This window comes from Acipenser ruthenus, chromosome 20 (assembly GCF_902713425.1).
Source record: "Acipenser ruthenus chromosome 20, fAciRut3.2 maternal haplotype, whole genome shotgun sequence".
Lineage (NCBI taxonomy): Eukaryota > Metazoa > Chordata > Actinopteri > Acipenseriformes > Acipenseridae > Acipenser > Acipenser ruthenus.
The window spans coordinates 28,867,993-28,873,992 of record NC_081208.1 but is presented as its reverse complement, the minus strand read 5'-3'; positions in this window follow the sequence as shown (position 1 = coordinate 28,873,992).

Sequence of the window (6,000 nt, the reverse complement as noted above, 5' to 3'; positions counted from 1 at the left end):
CAAACGCAGCATGTCAAATAATCCACCGTGAAATACAAAGCAGTCTAGGTGGGACTCATGTTATTTTAACAATTGCAATACGGTAGTATAAAATGTGATCTGGTCTTTGATATGAATAAGTGTGTTGCGCTAAATCACAGATACGTTTTGTTCCAGGGGGTGTAACAGAGTTAAGGAGTACTTGGAATTGTGCTGGGATTAAAAGTGTGACCTTACCAGCGACACAATGCAATAACATAGCTGTGCATGTATCACTTCCAACACAAGACAGCGGACCTGGGAACGAGAAGTGATGTCAATCAATTCTCTTCCTGACAGGAAGTAAGATTCTGTGAATGGGCGCCCCGTGGGGATTAGACAGGGTCCTCCCCTTTTTAGGAGGAAGTCGATTGTTTGAGCTGATTTAGTGCAGTCCGGATACAGGCCACCTCACACTTGTGATGAATTTATTGTGAATTTGGCAGTCCTCTCAGACAACGCTGGAAAGTGCTCTGGTTTAGGAATCTGTAGCGATGGCTGTAACACAGATGCCGTGGTCAGAGAGCCAAAAATAGAGAATCTTGATCAATGAAGGTTGTGTCACATCAAAAGATCGGGTCTAATGAAGGGAGAGATCCACCCCCCCCCAAGCCAGAGTGGACCAGGCCCCCTGACCCACACTGCTGACTCTGCAGTGGGCAGCAGCTCTGTGAAGTGCTTCCTCTGCAAGCTTGTGCCCAGATATATTTCCAACACACTTTCATCTCTGCCTCTCTCAATGACCCGTTCATTCATTTTAGAAACCATTGTTCATTCAATAGGATCTGAAAGCAGAGATTAACCCTACAGTACTGTATGTTGTATGCCTGGAGCGCAGAAGAGCAAGAAAATCATTCAAAATGCAACTTGATACAGTAAGATGTGAGCTGTGTACAACCCTCCTTATGAGTGAAGGAAACACAGCACTCCATGTAGGTATTTTGTTTGTACAGGAAGTAATGTGTGAGAGAGGAAGCATGTTTAAGTCAAACTAAACATGACTTTCCTTATATCAAGCCCTGCATCTGCTTAGGGATATGAGGTCATTTGTAACAGTGCAATTTGCACGTTCATTCTGAAAAAGATATACACAGCTGGATCTTTCACCTGCTATTAAAAAATACTCTAGCGCTGTCCAAAAAACATATGTAGTATATTGTAATAAAAACTATAAAAAAGGTGTTTTTTTTGTAAGTGGTTCCACCCATTGGTTCTCATGTAGAAATTACTTAAACAAGTATATACCAGTGCTGTATACAGTATACGCAGACAAGTATAACTGGACAGCAGAGTTAAAACCATAATAAAGCAGCTGCACACAGTTTCATTAGGGTTCTGATTCATGACTGTGTGTTTGAAGTTATGGATGTCATATAGATCAGTCCCACTGCGGGTTAGGAGGTCAAAGGGTCAAATACAGTTTAGGGATTAGCCCGAATATAATCCATAATGCTGATTGTCTGCTTGAATTATACAGAACTCATTTACTAGTGATAGCTAGTTATACTAATCACTTCCTTTTAACAATCGCATAGTGTTCAATAATATACAGATTGTACCGCTGTGGCTGTACTCTATATTGCTGTATCAGTGACATGCATGCTCAATTAAAGTGATCTCACTGTAACTTGAACAATTACTTCTTTGTAACTGCAGCTGAAGGTCGGTATCATGTGTTTTTGTAGCTACAGTACAGTGTGCATCACTTAAGCAGCGATTGTTAGGACAGCCGTAGTGATTAACAAGACTCAATAATTTGTCCCAGTTTAATGCTCCTTTGTGTTTTCAATGGGGTAGGCAGACGAGAACATACAGTCTAAACACAGAGAAATGAATGACTACTGCAGACAGCCCATTAGCTGACCTCCCAGGGACCATGGCTATGTTCAGATGTGCTAACAGTTTAGATATTCAGAAATGTCCCTTTTGGAAACAAAATGCTCTGTATGTTGCTAATGGGATTATTTTTTTCTTTTGACGAATAGAAGGACACGAGTCCTGTGATATTTCTTTTTTTCAGTGCTGTGCATTAGGCTCTTATAAAACACTGGTACCATTGTAACATGGAGACAGAACCCCTACGCACAATCTGAGAGCAGGAAAAATACCATTCCACCCCCTCAGAGCAACACTGAGCGAGGATGTGGATTGTAATTGGAGCACAGAGAATTTAACACACCAGGTACAGCATGCAAACACACAATCACACAGACACGCACATTCAGGTAACAGGGTGGAGGCCAGCCTGGCGACCGTCTTAAACACGAGCGCCGGGCTAGTCTGTATTCCTTGGGAAAGGACAAAATCCATAATGGCAGTGTATCACACAAGACTGCCCTTACATATGTACGCATGCATAGAAGCATACACAGGCAAATGTTTGCACGCACATATACACATGAACACACATTATACTGTACATACATGTGCACACATATACCCCCTCCACCCAACACACATGCATACACTCAATCAGTGCTTGCAGCAGATGAAGTATAGTGTTACTTAGATCAGTGGATTGGACCAGGGTGGCTCCTGTAGGCTCCAGATTAGATTTCCTGGACATTAAGCAGGCTGAGATTTAATAACTGTGCTTCTACTAAATTGGTCAGGTTGGAAACCTGAATTGATTCTCGCTTTAAAGCATTGAGAATCGGAGGTGTGGCACAAAATTAAAACACAACAGGAAGAACATTCACAAACTAAGTACCGGTAAATGTTTATTTTGGTTATGGAATACCGTTTCTATTCATTCCTTCTTCCAAAATCGAGAAAGCCACGAGTTCGTGGAAACTGATTTTAGCATGTGCTCCCAGTATTAATCTAGTAGTGTTTGCTTCCTGTCACTCAAGTACAGCATATCTGCAGGATGCATTAGCAATACTTGAAGAAAGTTGTCCCCATAGGGGAAAGCTAAACAGGTAAGAAATGGCCATCAATTATTTCTTAAAAGCCAAATACTACTCAATTCAATGTAACACCCATCCTGTGTGTGATGCACACCCTGTGTATAAAGCACACCCTTTGTAATAATGCACACCCTATGCAATAATGCACACCCAGCCATGTATAATGCACATAGATGAGCAGCCTTGGGTTGAATCTCTTCTATAATACACACCTCTTGTATGACACAAACCTCTAGTAAACTGTCCTATCAAAAACACCACAGTGTCCTATATGGAATACTGGTACACATAGAAGTCACCCCAATTTTTGTTAAAGGGTGTGCTTTACATTTGGAATATCACGGTAATTAGAGGGCCAAGGCCTGCATTTCAACTGGATCATGCAACGTCTGACTGGTTACACTGTGCATTTGTTTTATACTGAAATTACGATTACAGTGCATTTTCTTGGCTGTTAGGCCATTGACAAAGGGATAAGGAGAAAGCATGAAAGGAACATGAGAGGGTCCGTTGCATGTCCAGCAAAAGCTTCTCAATCTGTTGCGTTCTTCACTCACTGTGTCAGATGTCAATTTGGCAGAGTCTAGGCATTACATCATGCTGTCATTGTTCAAACAATTAGCCACCAGTCTCTATTCATTAATGCATTAGTCCATAGCAGGATATGACCTTTGACATCATTCCTCCCTCTTTATTGTATTATTTTTTTGAAAAATGATTTTTCAAGGATCGCTTTGCTTAGGCTCTAGGGTCGAGTCTGGCCGTTCCAAGGCGCTCAAACAATGGAGAGCTTTTTATGAGGAGAGAAGCGGCCTCTGTCCCTTTACTCAAGGCTCTGAAACTTGCAGACTTGCAGCTCCAGCAGAACTCCTGCTGAAATATTTCAATTAAGAGGGAACCTCAGAATTACTCTTACATAGATGGATTTTCCAGTTGTCTGTCATCATGCATCAATGCTTTTTCCTGTAGCCGTAAGTAACTCAAACCAACTGCTTTTCACACTGCAGCCTAGCACTAACAGCTGAGCTACTCAAACCCACTGCCTTCCATACTACAGCCCGGCACTCTAACCACTGAACTAATCAAACCCATTGCCTTCCTCACTGCAGCCCGGCACTCTAACCACTGAGCTACTCAAACCCATTGCCTTCCACACTGCAGCCCGGCACTCTAACCACTGAGCTACTCAAACCCATTGCCTTCCACACTGCAGCCCGGCACTCTAACCACTCAGCTACTCAAACTCATTGCCTTCCACACTGCAGCCCGGCACTCTAACCACTGATCTCCATGTGGCATTCCATAAAGTGTCTACAGAGCAGATTGACAGTGAGTGATTTTGATTCCCAATCCAGCGGTCAAGCAGACAGTAAAGCTTTCTGCCTTCAAACATTCCGGGCCAATAAATCAGTTCTCTCTGCCTCTCTCAGTTAATGAATTTCCTAAAGGAAGGTTATCGTAACCTCATTTCTATTGCCCTCGCGAAACAGCTCTGCATTCAATAAGCCTTTGTCCTTGCCTTGCCATATCCAAGTTTATTAGTATTTAGCTTTCACTATGAAAGCCAGGCTCTGGAACTTATTTATTATTGATTTGAGCACTTTAATGCAGAGCAGGCTTGTCATTGCGCAATTCTTTCCATGCAGGTCCTGTTCCTACATAACTTAACTTGGGAAGAGGAGGACCTTGCCGTTAATATCAATTCATTTCAGTTTATTAATGTATTTATTTAACCCGGAGAGATGATGCACAGCCGTTGTCTAAAAGACGACAAGAACAGATTCATGCAGTTAACAGCAATGCTGTAAGAGGGTCTGGGCGAGGAGAGAAGATAGTTTGAAGTTTTTTTGTCCTGTTTGAATGATTTGTCTCTTTTTGCCTTTGATTTTATACTGTTATTTCTTGTCACCTTCTCTTACCAGGTCCCCCTTGAAATTAGATATATACTGTATCTCAAGGGTTCTCCCCTGATAAATACAAAAAACAGTTACAGGCACTCTGGAAAATTGACCTTTTTTCCTAAAATTGAAAAGCACTTACTTGCATTATCTATGTAAAGCAGTATGACAGAATACATTATTTTACATGTAACAAGAACCCTTAATGAATGATTCCTATACATAGGGCATTTATTTAAAAGATATCATAAAGTACAATAGAAGCCTTGTAATAAGCAATCACCTCAACGTAATGTAAACTGCAGGAAAAATATGGCTATACCAGAGTACATAGTGCATGTTTTAATCAAGAATAGAAAGTGCACGCTCCTGATATTGCAATGTAGTCAGTTGGTCTAATGACAGACAATACAAAACAGCAGACATGGCTGGACTTTGGAGCCAATTCCTGTGTGCTGAATAATCAGCTGGAAAAGTAGTCTGGTTGCACTGCGTCCACTCTGTCCTGAGAACAGCAGCTGGACGCTCATCTCTCCATGTGTGGTCCACACTGTCCTGCCAGGATGGAGTGGACAGAGAGGCCCAGGGTGAGTCAAACAGTGAATGCATGGTTTTTGATGCTAAATCAGAGATTTAAGGAAGCATCCTTTACAAACAGTTTAAACTAATCGGAATAAAAATGCAACTCGAGAGCATTCCCAAACCCTCATGTCATGCCTCCGGGAGGGAGCGCTGGCCTCCTACTGCTGTTTCTACACTTCAGTCCACACAATCCAGGCAGCCCCAAATAAAGAGCCCTGCTTTGTTGTGGAGCCCAGGCCATGCTCAGCACAGCCAGGAAAAGACAAGTCTACAACAATACAGACACTATCTTCTTTGTGTGCTGCTAGCCCAGGCTGAGTGGGCTCCTTATTCGATTTTTGGCACATTGCTTCTTTGCTGGCTGTGATTCCCACGCCCCACTTCTCCCTCCGTCCTTTCCTCCCTCCCTTCTTTCTAAGTTTCCGGGAGCTGATGCAATACTCTTGTACAGTATTTAAGTTTATTTTTAAATAATTTTTGCCCTAATTTGATCTATGACTGTAATTTCCATTGCTACTGAATTAGAAGATGACTACTCCTCTTTGCTTTTTTGTGTTTTTTTTCTGTTGGTATTGGAAATCTAATTTAAGGCT